General features: G+C 33.8%; 1 long non-coding RNA gene across 1 annotated transcript in view; it reads right to left on the bottom strand.

Annotated features, from left to right (window-relative positions):
• Positions 1-1,274: 1,274 nt before the first annotated feature.
• The window catches only part of LOC134757016 (uncharacterized), a 200,459-nt gene continuing 182,305 nt past the window's right edge, over positions 1,275-19,428 (bottom strand). Inside the window, exons 3-4 of the long non-coding RNA XR_010130613.1 lie at positions 10,946-11,018; positions 1,275-1,614 (exon numbers count right to left, since the gene is read on the bottom strand). This is a non-coding gene — a long non-coding RNA (uncharacterized lncRNA). The remainder of the gene's footprint in view (positions 1,615-10,945; positions 11,019-19,428) is intronic.

The raw sequence follows: 19,428 nt of genomic DNA, 5'->3' as shown, positions 1-19,428 counted from the left end.
GGCCTGACAAATTTATCCACCTGTGTTAAGCTACACGCCTATTAAGATATAGCTGCCACACCAAAATGTTTTTTCCTCCATGATCCTTCTCCATAAATCCTCCGCAATTCCCAAAGGCAAATGGTTTACTAATTTTTTTTTTTACTATAGTTTGCTTATTGCAGAGGTTAAATAAATGCAATCCCACAGTAAGTATTCTGTAAATGACTTGTTTCATGCAGCATAATGTCTATAAAATTAATTCATATAGTTGCTTATGTATAGCAATAGTTCATTAATTTTTATTGCTGAATAGCATTTTATTGTATTTATACTGCAATTGTTTTCCCATTTTCCTGGTGCTGAGATATGGATTGTTTCCAATTTGGGACTCTTAAGAATAAGGCTGCTAGAAACACTCTTGTACAAGACTTTTAGAGAATGTATGTTTTCATTTCTCTTGGATAAATACTTAGTCATTGAATTACTGGGCCATAGGATACATGTCTATGGACATTTGTAAGAAAGTACCAAAAACATTTAGATCCCCATCATCACTGTCTGAGTGTTCTGGTTGTTACACATTGTCAACACTTGGTTTTGTCAGTCTTTAAATTTTAGCCATTCTATTAGGTGTTTGGTAGTACTTCATTGTGACTTTAATTTGCATTCCCTTGGTGACTAATGATGTTGAAGTCTTTTTGTGTTTTATTAACAAGTTGAATATCTTCCTTTCAAAGTTTCTAGTTTTTTGTCCTTCTTTCTCTAATGGAGCTGTCTTTTCATTGAGGAGTTTCAGGAGTTCTTCATATATTCTAGATGAAAGTCCTATTTGGCAAATATTTTTCCTAGCCTGCAGCTTGCTTATACATTTTCTTAATGCATTTTGATGAGAAGTTTTAAATGTTGATAAAGCATAATTTAATTTTTCCTTATGATTATTGCTTTCTGTGTACTGCTACAAAATCTTTGCCTATTTGCAGGTTGCAGTGGAACTCTCCTTATGTTTTCTTCTAAAAGCTTCATAAATTTAGCTTTTCCCCAAATTTCTTACCTAATCGTTTACATTTTTTTTACCTAAAATATTACACTTTGCAATGGGCTACATAGATACCCAGTAGATGTTCTTTCTATGTTAGTTATCAATGAACCATACTACTCTTGACTCCTTTGCAAGCATTTGACTCCATTTTTCCTTCTTCATCCCTCTAGTCTAAAGGAAAGGTTTTAAATAAATACTGTGTATAATTTAGGATCTTGTCAGAAAGGAGAAACTACCCTTAGTATTTCAGACAGAGAAAATTTAATTCAGAATTGGTTACAGGAATGTTGGAGGAGTTAGAGAAACAAGAGGGGAAAGTAGGTTTACCAGATGCTTAGTAACTGTGGACTCCAGAGTTGAAGGCGCAAAAGAGAAGCAGATCTTTCCCAGCTATTGAGGTCACTGCTGTTACAAGTTCCTGCTGTCAGCACTGGGACCTGCCCTCCCAGGCCTCTGGCATTGTGTCTCCTGTCATTAATGCTAATCCTGCTCCCCTGCTGCTGAAGATGACACTGGAAACTGGGAAGATGAAGAAAGTCGCTCTTCTGTCTCTCTTTTCTTCAATCTCCCAACAGTGCCTTTCATTGGCAGAACTGAAAGAGAAACTAATTTTTAAGGGAGTCTGGGAAATAGAATCTGTGGATTTCTAGCCACTAAAATAGAGAGAAGAGCACATCAAAACAAGAAATTGGCTAATAGCACCAAAATAATTGACCAGCGTAGAAGCCATCAGGTCCCGTCTCATAAAATAGCTTTTTGGGTTGTGGGACTTTAAGTCTACAATCATCATGTTGCTGCAGATGACTGATGGACAGCAAATATTTGTTTGAGGCCTTCCCATGCCTTCCCTAAGATTCTGTGCAGCTTATTTAAGTCATGAACCAAACAAAAACCTCAGTAAAATACTATTTTTATCCTTACCCCTCCCACAAAATATAAATCAGGACATAAAGTGAGAGCCATCTGCTAATGAAGTCCTGACCAAGCAGGTTCCCCAGGCCCCCCTCATCTATATTCACAGCTCCAGGGCTTCTCTGGGCTTTGAGGTCATTGAGCTGCTGACTGGAGCAATCCCACAGCCTGATGTGGCCAGAAAAATGTTTGTGGAGACAAAAATTATACTATAAAATTATAATCCCTTCCCATATAATTGCATTGAATAATACAAACAGGAGAATGAACCAATGTAAAACATTCTAGGGAGGAGAAACACTCCAGAATGGTGGCATGAGGAGCTGTGCAAAGTCTCCCCAGAAAAACAACTGTAACAAGTAAGTCAAATTTGCAAACAAACAAACAAACAAACAAAAAACAAAGTATCAGCAAATTATCTTAAGCAAATGGAAAAAGAATTTATGCAAGAAAATCTATGAAATCTTGGTGAGAACAGTGGGCGCCTGTGGCATCTGAGCAATGGCCCCACTCTCTTCCCACCTCCAGCCCTGTGTGATGGAAGTCTCTGGACAGATACAGCCAAGAATAGGAGGCACAGTCAGGGCTCTGTCTTTACTTGGAATAAAGTGTGAGGGAAGTTCAAGCCTGAAGGCACTGTGAAAATAATGGAGACTTTAGCTAAGAAGCACCTTTCTAGAGTACAAGCCAGCCTCAAAGACTGGCCTTAAAAACTATCCCTGCAAAGGGTTCATGCATTATTTGATCATATTTTGGGACAATTTATGATCCATGGCATTGTTGAAAACAAGAGGGCAATCAGCTAGCAGTTGGTAAAGGTTAATGTCTAGGTGTGATACCAATAGAGAGATACCAGCCAGAAACTCACAATGAGATAAGGGAGATCAGCGAAAGACACTGTCAGAGAGGTCAGGTAAAACCACTGTTATCCCTGGGATGGGAGGAGGGAGTCAAGGTGAATATGCATGCCCAAAGTTGCACCCTCTGAGAAGGGACACTCCAGGCTCTACACTGTAGGAGAAAAATAGACCTCAATGGACAGAGCCCTAAAATATACGAAGCAATAACTGACAGAATTGAAGGGAGAAACAGACGATTTAACTATAATACTTGGAGGTTTCAAAATCTCACTTTTAATAATGGAGAAAATAAGTAGGCAGAAGATAAACAAAGATATATGACTTGAACAGCACTATAAACCAGTTAGCCTTAACATACATCTCTAGAACACTCTACCCAATAGCAACAGAATACACATTTATCTCAAGCACACATGGTACATTTTTTAAGACAGACCATAGGTTAGGTCACAAAACAAAACTCAGTAAATTTAAAGGGATTGAAATCATGCGAAGTATGTTATCTGACCTTGAGAGAATGAAATTTAAAATAAAACCTAACAGGAGGAAACTTGGGAAATTCACAGATATGTAAAATTAAGCCACACACTTCTAAGTATCCAATAGGGAAAACAAGAAATTACAAGGGACATTATAAAATTCTTAGAGATAAATGAAAATTTATAAAAAGAAAATAAAATGAAACAGCCAGGTGCTATGGCATGCTCAAATCCTGGGCTCAAGTGATCCTTTCACCTCAGCCTCCCAAGTACCTGGGATTATTACTCCCAAGTACCAGGAGTTTGAGACCATCCTGGGTAACAGAGCAAGGCCCCATCTAAACTTAAAATTAAAACAAATAAACAAAAGCCTCATATTTTGGGATGAAGCAAAACTAGTGCTTATAAATACAATTTATAGCCATAAACACCTTTAATATAAAAAAGGCCCAAATCAACCTTAAGAAACTTGAAAAAGAAGAACCAACGAAACGTAAATTAAGCAGGCTGAAGGAACTAATAAATGTCAAGTCAGGAATTAATGAACTAGAGAATAGAAATACATAAGGAAAAAAAAATCAATGAAAGTGAAACTTATTTTCTATTTTTAAAATCAACTAAAGTGACAAGACTTTAGGGCAAATGAACAAGAGAAAAAGAAAGAGGACTCAAATTACTATAATTGAGAATGAGAGATTAGATCTCACTGTCAACATTATGGAATGAAAAAGATTAGAAAGAAATATTTTTAAAGAATTTTTAAAAAATGATTACTTAGACAAAATGGATAAATTCCTATAAAGACCCAAATAAAAAATAGAAAATATGAATTAGACCTATATAAAACAAAATAGATAATTTTAAAACTCCTTGAAAAAAGCCAATGTCCAGTTCCTTCACTGGTGAATTCTAACAAATATTTTAAAAATTAAGATGAATTATTCACAAACACTTTCAAAAATAGAATAGGAGATGCATTTCCAGTGTATTCTATGAGGTCAGTATTACTCTGAAACAAAAACTAGAGAAAGAAATTACAAGAAAAAAATACAAACCAATATTGCAAATGAATATAGACCAAAAATCTTCAATAAAATATTACCAAACTGGATCCAGTAAGATGCAAACAGTAATTTACAATTAACAAGTGTGATTTATCACAGGAATGCAAGGTTGTTTTAAAATATGAAATTCAATCACTGTCTTATGCCATATTAATAAAATAAAGAATAAAAACCACATGATTATTCCAATATGTGCAGTGAATGTATCTCAACAAATTGCAAAAGCTTGTAAAAAAAAAGGAAAAGTTCTCATCTTGATAACGAACACCTATCAAAAAAAAACCCTGCAGTTAGCATCATTAATGGTATTTTTTTCCCTAAGATCAAGAATAAGACCAGAGTCTCTGTTCTTGCCAATTCTATTCCATCCACATTGTATTGAAAGTACTAGTCAGGCCAATTAGATTAAAATAAATAAATAAATTGTATTCATATTGTAAAGACAGAAGTAATATGATCTCTTTTCACAGACAACATGACCTTGTATATAAAAATGTCTAAAGAAATCACTAAATACCTATTGCAATTAATAAGCAAGTTCAATAAGCAAAGATCAATCTGAAAAATTAATTATCTTTCTATAGTCTAGCAATGGACAATGAAAATAAAATCTGAAAATTAATGGCATTCACAGCAACCTGGATGGAATTGGAGAATATTATTCTAAGTGTAATAACTCAGTAATGGAAAGCCAAACATTCTATGTTCTCATTCAAAAGTGGAAGCTAAGCTATGAGGATGCGAAGACATAAGAATGACACAATGGACTTTTAGGACTCAGCAGGAAAGTGTGGGAAAGGGATGAGGGATAAAATACTCCAAGTTGGGTTCAGTGTACACTGCTCGGGTGATGGGTGCACCAAAAGCTCACAAATCACCACTCAGGAACTTACTCATGTAACCAAATACCACCTGTTCCCCAAAAACCTATGAAAATAAAAAATTTTTAAAAAGGTATCAAAAATAATTTTTAAATGTAGAAATACATTTTATAAAAGATGTACAAAACTTATGAAAACAACAAAACTGTTTTGAAGGGAATTGAAGACATAAATAAATAGAAAGATATCCCATGCTCATGAATCAGAAGACTTAAATTATGAAGATGATAAGGTTCCCCAAATTGATCTACAGATTCAATGAATTTCCTAACAAATTCCCAGCTGGCTTTTTCAAAACTTGATAATCTGATCATACAACTGATATTAAAAATGCAAGAGACACAGAATGGCAGAACAAGCTTGAAAAAGAAAAACAAGTGTCAGGACTCACGTTTCTCGATTTCAACACTTTAAAGCTACAATAATCAAAACCATGTGGTACTAACACAAAGATGGACAAACAGACTATAAAATAGATTGAGAATAGAGAAATAAACATTTACATGTATGGTCAATTGATTTTTGACAATGCTGCCAACAATTCAATGGAGAAAGAATCGTTTTTTAAGAAATGGTACCCGGACAACTGGATATCCACATGCCAAAAGATGAAGATGGATGCCTTCCTCATATCATACATAAAAATTAACTCAGAATGAATCTTAGACCTTAATGTGACAGCTACAACTATAAATTCCTAGAATAAAATTTAAGAGAAAATTCTTATAATATTTTATTAAGTAATGGTTTCTAGGTACAATACCAAAACCACAAACTGTAAAAGAAAAATAGATACATTGGACTTCATCAAATTAAACAACTTTATGCTTCCTATGACACAATCAAGAAAGTGACAAGAAAATCCATAGAATGGGAGAAAATAGTTTTAAATCATGTATTTGATGAGGAGTTAATACCCAGCATAAAGAATTCTTAGTATTCAACAATAAAAACACAATAAGGCAATTAAAAAATGGGAAAAATCTTTAAGTAGACATGTACCCAAAGAAAATGTGCAAATGGCCAATGAGCATATTAAAAGATCCTCAATATCATTAGTCATATAGAAAATGTAAATCAAAACCATGATGAGATACAACTTTACACCCAGTAGGATGACTAAAAATGACAAGACGTAACCAGTGTTGGCTACGATGTAGAGAAATGGGAACCTTAACATATTGCTTGTGAGCTTGTAAAATTGTACAGCTACTTTGGAAAACATTCTAGCAGTTCCTCAGGATAGTAAACATAGATTTACCATATGACACTCAACAAGTCTACTCTTTTATTATACCCAAGAGAAATGAAAATATGGCGACAAAAATTTTGTACCTGAATATTCTTGGCAGCACTATTCATAATTATGAAAAATCAGAAACATCCCAAATACAAATAAACTGTTGAATGGATAAACAAATTGTGATATATTCATATAACAGAATATTCAGCAATAAGACATGAAATACTGATATATGCCACAATATGGATGAAACTTGAGAATATTATGCTAAGAAAGGAGATAGTCACAAATGAAAACACTAAACATTGTGTAATTTCCTTTATATGTAATGATCAAAATAGATATACATGCAAACAAGAAAACGTAGATTAGGGCATGTGGTTTTTGCATGGACAACGAAAATATTTTAAAATTATGTAGTGGTGATGGTTGCAAAATTTTGTGAATATATTAAAACTATTGACTTGTACACTTCAACAGGTAAATTTTAAGGTATTTGAATTACATCTCATAAAGCTTTAATAGCAAGTAAGCAAACAAACATAACACCTGAGGAAACTCTGTTTGATTCTCAAACACTGAAATGTTTTTCTTGGCGATTCTTATTTACATAAAAGCCTGTAAGAACCACTATGATGATAAGCACTTTACATATATATTTTCACTTAATCTCACTTAATAACTATAGCAACTCCATGAACTGAGTGTATTGTTTGCCCTGCTTCGTAGATGATATAACAGAGACTGAGAAAGGTTAAAGCCATTGGTCGAATTCACATTATTACTAAATCTCACAACCAAGTTATTGTTCTTAACCATTGTGTTGTTGTACTGTTCACTCCACCCTAGCACCTCAGACAGGACACTTAGATGCTTTTGACTGTGAAGGACCAACATCACTAGATGTTGTGCACAATTCCTATGCTCCTCAGAGAAATTTCAGAATTCCAGTATCAGTAGTGGCACAAAGGAGATTTTGGCTGACCAACAGTATGTTTGGAATAATAAACTAATTGCTTGTTAGCTCTAGCTTTTTGGCATGAAGAGAGGTATAATAAGCATGCAGTTCAAACAACTCACAGTGCTCTATGTTTTCTCTTTCTTTTCAAATATGACAACTTATCAAATAATAATACTCATTTTTTAAGGTGTCTTTATGGGTTCTCCTTTGTTACTTATGCAATGATGCATTGTGTAGGTTGCAAACCCACAAATCATAATATTGAACCCAACAGAAAAGAAGTTATCAACACCAGCTAATGACAATTAACAAAATAAAGTGATGAAAAGTAATCAACAGATCATTTTATGTACTCTTTCAAATTAATAAACAATTGGGTTCAAGTTGCCTTTTAAGTAGAATTACTCAATTCAAAGCCCCACAAAAGTATGTATAAGGACACAACTAACAATTCAAGGGGATGCCAAAATCATACAGATCAATGAAGTCTTTGCAGATTAATTAAGTGATGGCTCAAGAAACTCTTCTTTCTTCAATGTCACAAAACTAAGCAGAGATAGAACCAGAGCTAGAATCTAAGTCTCCTGGTTTCCAGCCTAGTTGCAATGTTGCTCTCTCCCGTTTAATCCCAATGGACTCAGAACAATAATATAGTGTGGGTACATTCAGCTTTTATTTATACTTGACAAAGTAGAAAACATTTTCTTATCAAATGTTGAAGTAAAAGGAATGTTGATTAGTCAACATTTTATGAAGATTTATTAATTTTGTCTCAGTTATTCTTACATTTATTTAAACATTGATTACCTCTCTCTTTCTCAAGAAAACAATCTTTCTCTGGCTCCCTAACTGTAGTACCAAAATATAGGAGTTTATTTTACTGATAGTACAGAATTAAGGAAGACAACTAAAGATTAGGGAAAGGGATGCTGTAAGAGATCACTGGAGAAATCGAGAAAATAAGATGTTAAAAACCTAAAAAATAATATTCTCAACATACAGAGAGAAAGTTCACTTAAAAATAAACTTTGAAATGCAAACAGAACCCTCTTTTTTTCTAGCAATAATGCTGAAATAGTACAAATCCCATCATCAAATATCACAGGGCAGCAATTACTTGTGTAATATGACAACATTAGTCTAAGTTCTTAAAGCAGAGAGAGTATCACAAGAAGCTATTTATGTTACATGTTAGGCTCTTTTGGCATTAATTCTCATTGGGTTTGGCATCATTTCCAATCCACAGAATTGACAGGATATAACATCGTAAACTCTATTTTCTAGAATTTCTTTGTGAATAATTGTATAACATTCCTTTGATTGTTACTTTCTATTTGTTGATGAATCCTTTTATATTTTGATTACTTTGTCCCCAAGCTAGACTGTTCCTCTTTCTTCTTAATCTGAATATAGCTAATGGATAATTACAAATTAGTGGAATGTGCTTCTGATATAATCTGTAATCACTTATTTCAATAGTGGCAACAAATTCTAATCTTAAAATCTGATGGTAAGTATGTGGTCTTTAATAAAATCCAATGAGAACAGTAAATAAAAAAAACAACTTAAGTGAAAAAAAAAAGACTTTATGGCAAATTTTTAAAAATGACTTTTTTTCAGCTACTTTCCTAAGAGGAAGTATTGTAAGACATTACTCATTCATTCACTCATTCATTCATCATTTATATTATTCTTTATTCAAGCCATTAAGGTTTACATTGTCTAATATTTTTTGACTTGCTTCTCACCTTCACCTTCATTAATATTGCAATCGAATAGAATGTGAGTAAAAAAATATGTACCTCGATTATTTTTCTTCAACTTCCAAGCACGGATTTAAACTATATATGCATATATGGTGTATTTGCTATTTATATAAAGAAACACATCATATATATATGATTTATAGAAGTAATATATCATTTTAAATAAAAGTAATCCATTTTCATTATAAAAAATTCTGGAAGATGCGGACAGTTGTTTTTAACTATCTATGCTCCCAGCACTTAGAATTACCCAATCTTAATACTTTTATTTATTTTCCTCTAGCCTAAATAAATATTTGAAATAAAGGTTATATGTTTACTTTCCATGCTCATCATAACCAAGTGGAACTGTACTGCCACAGAGTCACAATAATATAAAGATCATTTTCTAACACAGCAGCCAATTAACATGATGAAAAGTCTAAGGGTAGCATAAAGCTTGATCTTTATGAATTTGAAGTGGCATGCTCAGTTTAGACAGATTAATTAAAACAACCAGGTACATGTTGTTATTATATTCGATTCACATCTTCCAGTATTAAGGTTGTATTAGGTTTTAAAAATGAGGAATTAATCCAGAGAGGTGCTAATTAAATGTAAATAAAGGCCATTATCAACTTCTCAATGGAACTCAACTGGTATTATTATATCAAATAAAACTGGTGTCAATCAGATGCCCAGGTGCATGACTTCTCTTAATTTTCAGCTTTAGGTTTTTCAAAGAACCATTATTGACTAGATAAATTTAATTACATATTCATAGAAAGGTTTGCTGACCATTTTCTTGGATAGCACAGAATATGCTGCAACGTAACTATTTATTCCCTCAAAACAAAGGTTTGTTTCATCAACAAAATGACTTTAGACTATCATTCATATCAAGCTGTTCAGTTCACCCAGAACATTCCTGGAGTACAATTTCAATTATGGATTTTTTTCCAGGAAAGTGATCCAAGGAAATTTCACATTTTACAAGTGTGTGCTAGGAAATATGCTCCTACTCGCCTTTCTCACTCAATTTTGTTTGAACATATCTAAGTGTCCATAGGTATTAAAAATGAATATTCCATATCAATTTCATAGATATATGAAGCAAAATGACTTTTTTCTGTGAAAAGAAAAAAGGGATTCAAATGACAGAATTCTGGTCTTGAAAATGAATGTTTTTGAAAAATAGTCTTGAAATATTATGATTAATAATAATTAGCCTAGGCTAAATAGTATTACCATTTGTTTGTCATTGTTTAGAAAAGTGGAAAATTGCAGTTATAATTGTTCTGCTCTTATTTTAACTACTCTTTATTGCTTGCACTAAGCATATGGTTGATTACGATGTTTGATGAATTTCAGAAGTTGAGATTGCCTCTAAGACCCAAACTTTTAGGTTCTTTTTAAGTTCTCTATAAAACCATGACCATACTTAATTGTTGGTGTAAGTCAAGTTAGAGCATTTTGTTTTATCTAATTATTGGGTATCTTTCACATTTCCTTACATTAAAGATCTGCTACCTGAATAATGTTGTTTTAAACATAAGCATCCAAATAATACAACTACCTAGTAATGTTGTAAGTTCTCAACAAACGTTTATTATTTTGAATGGATTTAGAAGCTCTCAAGGAGCTTAAATGTCAGACAGTGAGACAAAAATAAAGCAAACAAAAAACATTCCTAATGCAAACACAATCAGATACTTTAATAGAACAGTCTTATAAAAACTGAAGCCATCCCATAACTACATTGGTAAGAAGAAAACTTACATTTGTGATATGTTTACCCTCTCTGGAAGTAGAACTAATTATCTCCACGCGCTTTCTCCATAGGTTTCTGGAACTGAAATAATAACATCATGTCTTGTTATTGGAACAATATATCAAAAGACAAGCAAATATAAAGCTAATTCTCTGTGGAATGATACTTTCAAGTTGGAATTTATGTTACATTAACCTATTGTTTGAGAGGTTATATATGATGATATTTTTGCCTTAAAAATTATTTGACTAGTGTGGGTTTACCAAGCTAACTAAGTCAATAAAGAAATTCTGGAATATACTTTCTGTTACATACTTTGAAGGATTTTTCTCAGTGAGATAAACTAACAAGTCTAATTACTTCCAAGTCTTTAGGACATTTTTCAATTAGATCTTAAGCCAAATAAAGCTATCAATAGCACGTCTTTAAGCCTAGGGATGGAGATTTTGGCTCACTCTTTAGACCAGAGAGAGAAGGTCAGGTATGTTGCTTCCCCCAGGCTTTCTATCTTTCCTAAGCCTGCTAATGAGAGCTTCACCAGATGAGGAAACTCCTTATTTGGTGTAAATCCAAAATCAGAGAATTTACAGACATGACTAATCGAAGATTATAGGCAAAGATTGTAGGCAAAGATTGTTGATGAAAAACACATTACTTTTGGATCAGTTAAACCTAGGTATAAACTTTGTTTCTGCTACTTACTAGCTGGGTGACCTCAGGGAAGTTGTTTACCTCCTCTGAAACGTAAGGATGGTAATGACTACTATTTAAGGTTATTGTAAGAATATCATGTAACTACCTAGGATGGTGTCTGGCATACAAAAAAAAGGATCAGAAAATGTTACCCATATTTTTATTTGATCAATAATGTACATAATATAAACTTAATGTTTTAAGGGAGTAGAAATAGTAGTAATGTTTTGAGAGAGTAACAATACTTTCACACATATATTATTAAAAACAATAACAGCAACGTCAAAAACCTCCCAAAAATATACTATAAAAGACAAACCCAAGTAGAGAAATGGTGCATTGCTAATGTATTATTGCTAATGGTGACATGTTAAGTATTTTAAAGATTCCAGTAAACGCAATGCAGGGATTTTTAAATAAGACTCTATGGTAGCCTATTAAAAAGAAAGGTATCTCCATGAAGAAAAGTTAATGACATTTGGAAACTGATTTGTGGAGTGAAAATGCAGAATTTCTGTAGAAATGGGTGACTCATAAAGGGTAGTAAGAACTCATGATAAATTGAAGAAGAATCCTTGTTGCGGGAAATATCAAGCTTGAAAGCTTTGCAAGTAAAAGGAAGAGAAAACAGAAAAGAAAGACAAGCAGAAAGCAACCCAAGTCTTGCTAAAGCGTATAGACATAGGCAACTCTGCTCAGTGAAGCCAAATGAAGCCAGGGTGCTCAGGGCCAACAGAGCACTTTATGTAAGGGGCCAGGAGATGGAGAGTGAACTTTGAAACACTCACTTACCAGAAAATCCAAGAAGGTCCTAGTTGGTAAACATAAGCTCTTTTTCATCAGTAAATGCATTTTGTATATTCTTATTACTCATGAGACTAGCGTACTGTTAACCTACAGAAATAACTTATGTTTTATTATTATTATACTACAATTAATTACAGAAAGTGACCTTGACTATAGTATTTGAGACTGTTCTTAGGCAAGTGTTATTTAATAAAAAGAGAGAAAGGACTTTTGGTAAATCACGTAATTTTAGTTCTTGGGGATAAAAGGCCAAATGAAATTCATAATACTCTTGGAAACCTAACTCAAATAGGACAAAACTTTCTCATATGACTTTGGACGTTTTTCTACTTCATGAGTCTTTTCTGTGCATTTGACTAGTACAATCCTTCCCCAATCACAAATTATATATATATTTTAAAATCTCAGTCATTCAATGAGTCTCATGTCATTCACATAGAGTGTATTGTTCTGAACTAGTCATTTGATTGGTGATGATGGATGCTTTGCCAGAATGAGTTAGGTCATACAAAATAGGGAAGTGGTTATTTGGAAAATGAAAAGTAACAGAGATTATATAACTCAACTCACTATATTCAGGATGAGTTTTACCTTTTTAATCACATTTATTCAAAGGGATTTTTTAAAACTTCTCATTTATAGTACAAAAGTAAGGAATTAAGATAATGACAAATCCTGATACTCAAAGAAAATATTCTAAATAGAAGAAAGGTAAGAATAATACTTTTATTGAGTATAATTATCAAGTTTTACCTTAGGGGTGGATGGATAGGAAGAGGACACTCCACACTGATTTTAATTTATTTCCATAAGACCACAGTCACATATTAACAGTCTAATATCAATGCAAACTTTTCAAATGCTAAATCAAGAAGTGCTTTTTAGCAATTTATAATGCTTTTTATATTTATAATTTGCAGAAAACTAAAGTAAGGGGGTTTTATCATATAATTCCCATATACCAGTACACAGGGCACTGCCTTCTGTGAATTAAGTGAAATATTTCTTCAGTGATTCCATCTTTTCGATCTTCGCCTTTTCTAAATTTCAGCAGCTCCTCTTCTCTTTTCTCTTTTCCTTTTTCCCAGCATTTCTAACAATTCTAATATATATTTTAAAAGATTCATCAAGAAAAAAATACTAAAAGCTTTTCTTTAAATTTTAGAACAACTGCACTTTGGAATAAATTACAAAATTGATATATTTCTATCAAAGACACAGTTAGCACTTTGAAAATTATTAGGTTCAAAAATTATCAGATTCTTACACGGAAATGTAAGAGCAAAAAATTTTTTTAGTCCAAAGACGAAGAGAAGATTTAATAAGCTATATGAAGAGAAACTATAAATATTTTAAACAAATAACATTATTAATTTTTAAAAGAATAATTGTATAGGCCAGGTGCAGTGGCTCATGCCTGTAATCCCAGCACTTTGGGAGGCCGAGGTGGGTGGATCACGAGGTCAGGAGTTTGAGGCCATCCTGGCCAAGATGGTGAAAGCCTGTCTCTACTAAAAATACAAAAATTAGCCAGGCAGGGTGGTGGGCGCCTGTAATCCCAGCTACTAGGGAGGCCGAGGCAGGATAATTGCTTGAACCCGGGAGGCAGAGGTTGCAGTGAGCAGAGATCACACCACTGCACTCCAGCCTGGGCAACAGAGCAAGACTTAATCTCAAAACAAATAAAAAATTTAAAAAAAAGAATAATTGTGTATTGATTAAAAAAATTAGTCATGCTCTTTGGTCTTTGGCAATATAGTGCTGTGGTGAGGAATGAAGTTTTGGGATCAGGTCTTTATTTCTTTATTCCCTAGCTTACTGACATTCCGGAAGTTATTTTACTCCAATAAGCCTCAGCTTACTCATCTGTAAAATTGTAATATCATTGTATCATTTTGAATATTGAATGTGATAACAAATGGAAGACATTTACGATATGAGTTACTTGATATCTATGAGCTAATATTATTTATCTATAAACTAATTCAACTATTTACAAAAGAAATTTTATTTATGTATTTCATATATTTATATTTTTTTTTTTTTTTGAGACAGAGCCTTGCTCTATCGCCCAGGATGGAGTGCAATGGCGTGATCTTGGCTCACTGCAACCTCCGCCTGTCGGGTTCAAGCAATTCTACTACCTCAGCCTCCCAAGTAGCTGGAATTACAGGCGCCTGCCACCACACCTGGCTAATTTTTTCTATTTTTAGTAGAGGGGTAGTCTCACTATGTTGGCCAGGCTGGTCTTGAACTCCTGACCTCAGGTGATCTGTCCACCTCAGTCTTCCAAAGTGCTGAGATTACAGGTGTAAGCCACAGAGCCCAGCCAGGAATTTTAAAAGGTCATAATAGATGTGTCCTTAGAATATAGTTATGTTGAAATTTCTGTTTGTATAGAAAAAAACTGTATAATCTAAAAGGAATAAATGCTTCAAGAATTCTAAGGAAAAGATATTTCAAAAATCAACATTTATTTTTTCAGTGGTATATCCTGGTTTTATTTTCTTAAGATAATTACAATTATATTATTATGTTGGTACAAAAGTAATGGCGGTTTTTGCCATTACTTTTGCACCAACCTAATATTAATACTACCTTGTTTAGCAAAGATGGAAGTTACTTGCTAATGATCTTTTATCAGGTCACTCTTCACACAGTAGCATTTATTGTTTTGACCCTGGGAAATAGGTGAGCTTGTATTCTGTGAAGCCTCTGACCTTTCTCCTTTCCAGTATCTGCTCTTATGTTTTTCAAGGCTATTATCATCTTTAAAAAAAATGGTTCATGCTAAGGAGCTAATAAAAAAAAAAAGATTTTTCTCTCTCCACAAAAAAGAAGACAACTTGTTTCCCATTTGAATCCCAGTTCTGCCACTTGTTAAGTATATGATCTTGGTCAAGTTACATAACCTGTTGCTTTCTGTGTGTGTGTGTGTGTTTTTTTTCTCATCTGTAAAATGAGGACAATAGGAGAGTTGTGGGGTGTTTAGGGAATTAAACGACTATTGTATTAGAGGGAAGGGGAGAAAGGGACAGAAAGTGAAGAAAAGAAGGGAGAGAGGAACAAGTCAGGAAGGAAAACCAGATCAGCTGATGAAGACAACTCAGCACAAAATGTAGACGTGATAATATTGGAATTTCTGGCTTTAATAAGAAGCTACTAGTATAGAGGACCTTGCTGAACAGTCTAGTTGTGTCTAAGAGGGGCTCTACCTTTATATTGCTCTTTTTCCTTTTCCTCTGCTTAACATTCAGCAAGGGCAACTTTAATGATTTAAACAACAATGGAAAATGGAGGAGAGAAAATGAAGAAAATGTCCACTATGCAATGAGGAGTTTTTTTAAGGGGATGGTTCCAACTGGAATGGAGTGAACGGTGTTGTTGGAATAGTGCCCTCAGCAGGCAGAGAGTATACATATCTACAGTGTATAAATATCTCAAAATTATTTCACCATGTGATATCGTTTATTCCCTTTTATCTCATACATTTTTTAGTCTTACATAAAAGTTAGAATATGTTTTTAGAATAAACATATGTAATAAATAAAAAATGTTTTCCTTTCTTTTTTCTATTTGAAATGTAATCTTGGTAATTAAAGAAATGACTTTGGGGTACACAGATTCTTTTGATAATTATCACTTAGGAGGGATACAGGAATTGCCCATAACCCATGCCTTTCAAAAGGATGTTGAAGTAACAATTGATCCCACAAGAAAGCTATGCCACCCTTGGATGAGACACCCAAGAAGTTAGAAACAAAAGTCTCCCAATGGTGATAGGAAGCTGCAGCATGGAACTAATTGGAAATCATGTTTGTAATACAGAATGGTGTTTGTATTGTTTAAGATTTGTGAATATTTATTATATTTTCAAAGTATTTCTCAGTGAGCCTGGTGAAGGCACTAATCAATCAGACCAGACATCTGAACCCTTAGAAAGGACACTCACCAGTCAGGACACATGCTGGCCATTACAGAGTATGTAGGACAGATGCTCAGCCTGCTTTTAGGAAGGAAGCCTCAAAGTTCACTTTATCTACTTCATGATGCTGGAGGGCCTCCTGGCCAATGACATTAAGGCAGTCCAATGGATTTCCACCTGCACTGTATTTAGCCTGTGATCCCACAGAAAACCGGGACTATTATATCTTTCAATATGATATATGTCATTAAGAATTTGATAAAAATTATTATTCTATTCTTCAGAAACGAGCACACTGCATAACACTGCCTATAATATTAGGGAGCTCAAAGATGTTAGAGTCAGCTAGACCTGGGTTTACAGCTCAATTTTGCTTCTTACTTAGCTTTGTAACCTTGAATAAGTCACTTAAGCCTTCTGAATTACTGTTTTCTCATCTGTAAAATAAAGATATTATTACCTAATCTTTAGAGCTGTTGAAAGGATAACATGAGATTCTTTCTAACTTCCTTACCATATTCAAACTATCACAAATAAATAAGAAAAGTCTATATATATATTTTTAAAAAATCTTCATTTGTTTGTATTTGTCTAAAGAAAAATTTGTGATACTTTTCCTTAATACAATTTTCTTTGCATGAAATTCATTTGGAATTTTGTTAATTTCTTTTCCTTTTATATCACTCAAATCACTAAGCAGAAAATAATAGAACTGTATTGCTGTTTTGTCAAGGGTGGGAGAAAATGTGTAGTTCATTTTTATTGCAGGTTTTGGCTGGCTAAAAGTGTGAAAAATAATTAATTACTCAAGTTGTCATGTAACTCTTCATGAATACAGCTCTCATTTACCATTTGCTTTAGAATCTAAGAGATGTACCTGTCTAGCTGAATATTTGCTAAATGAATCAGCAATTACTGAGATAGGATTACATGCCCACCCAATATTGACCTTCAAAATAATGAACCAAATAGCTGAGGAAGTTTATGTATATACTTTAGTAGTATTTCTTGCAATTTTGGCATTTTCTGAAACCAACTTAACATTTTCAAAATTCTTGTAATTAATGGCTATTAGCTTATAGAAAGGACAAATGTTTCCTCTCTTCCTAGAATCTCACCTTGAATTTTGGTTGCCTGCTGGGTTACAACTGCCATTTATTCAAAGTCTACTTGACATGGTCTTTTGTTGCTGCAAAAAAACCCACAGAGTCCTTGTTTGCAGACTTTGTTTTCATATATTTTATGTAACATGTACAACAAAGGCAACATTGTAACTAAAATTATGTGGTCATTATTCTTTGCTTGAAAATCTCTGTTGACATCAGAAGTTTACTGTATAGCTTGTCTGCTATCCTTGTAATATGTAAATTCCTTTTTCATGTTATTCAGCACTGACAGAATCAGGCTTACTTCATTATAAAATTATGTTAACTTGTGACTCTTTTAATTTCTCATTCTTGATTCAAATATGTAAATAGCAATGATTCCAATTTCACATGCTTCAGTGGTTTCTTAGTAGCCATTAAAAGAAGCTGGTAGGTTCAATAAGTCTATGTTGGTTATCATTATAGAAAATAAAAGTCTTTGTAACTCTAGTTAGTTGCAAAACAGCTCCCTTTTGGGGCTTGCATAGCTGGAAACAATATTAGGGTATAGCTTAACATGAAAAGAAAGGTGTTTGACCTTTCTGGCACACAATGTCCAAAGATTTCACTCTTGGCTTCCAAAGGATTCAATGTTATTCAACAGTTTCCCTTTGTTGAAAAGTAAAAGTCCATTCTTCCTAACACGTCATACCAATTTCTTCATAAAACGGTACCAATACAACTTTGCCTCCTCTGATTCTGCATTCTAAATTTCAATCCTGTGGAAATACTTGGAAATATAGTATAGAACCATAACAAAAAAAAAATCCATGCCCTCATGGAGCTTACATTATAGTGAGGGGAAGTGGATAAGGCACAAAGGACAAGTAAATATACAGAAAAATCCCTGGGGATAAGTGCTGTGGCAAAAATTAATGCAGGAAGAATAGGATGGAAAATGCCAGTGTTGGTTGTAGGGTGTTATATGACGTGGTCAGGGATGGCTTTTTAGATTAGATGACAACTTAGCAGAGATATAGCAGAAGAGAACAAATGAAACATGTGGCTATCTGTAGAAAGAGTGTTCTCGGCAGAGGCCTTGCAAATGCATAGGTCCTGAGGTAGAAGGCTATTTGGAGTGTTTGAGTACTAGCAAAGTAACCAGTAGGTCTAGGGCAGGGCAGTCCAAAGCTATGTGGTCAGAATGTTAGTCAAGTAAGGGACTGGGGATTCTGTAAAGCCTGAGAGGACATTTTCAGGACTTTGATTTTTCTCTGGGATATCATTATTTTTACTTGATTTTATTATGGAATACCTATTCTTTGATTTTATTATGGGAGTCATTGGAACAGTTCAAGTACTTAGTGAAATGATCTTATTTCGATTCTATAAAAATCTATTTGTCATTAGCCGGGTGTGGTGGCGGGCGCCTGTAGTCCCAGCTACTCAGCAGGCTGAGGCAGGAGAATGGCGTGAACCCGGGAGGCGGAGGTTGCAGTGAGCTGAGATCACACCACTGCACTCTAGCCTGGGCAACAGATCAAAAAAAAAAAAAAAATCTATTTGTCAACTATGTCTGGAATAAGCTGTAGAAGATGAGGACAAAAGCTGGGAGAATAGTCTATTGCAAAGACCTGTCATGGAGTTGTTAGTAGACCAAAGAGCCAGGTCGGTAGAAAATTACTTGTGCTATTGAACTTTGTTGTACATCTTTGGCCTGAAACATTATTTTTTTAACCACGAATTTCTCCTTCCCTTAAATCCTGACAAAGATGCATTCATCCTTCAATACTGGGATCTAATGTTGTCTCTCCTCTGTGGTCCTTTCTTATATGCTAGGTAGGCGATACAAGTTCTACTATGCTTGATTAGTTCTTTATGCATGGTCTATTGTACAGTTTTTACAACATTGGCTTGTACTTATTTGTCTTCCTAATTAGATCATGAGTTCAACAAAAATATTGTGTTGTTTTAAAATTAT

The sequence above is a fragment of the Gorilla gorilla genome, chromosome 1, assembly GCF_029281585.2.
Source record: "Gorilla gorilla gorilla isolate KB3781 chromosome 1, NHGRI_mGorGor1-v2.1_pri, whole genome shotgun sequence".
In the NCBI taxonomy this organism is placed as follows: Eukaryota; Metazoa; Chordata; class Mammalia; order Primates; family Hominidae; genus Gorilla; species Gorilla gorilla.
Note: the sequence above shows the minus strand (reverse complement) of the source record. Positions and strands in the feature narration are given on the sequence as shown.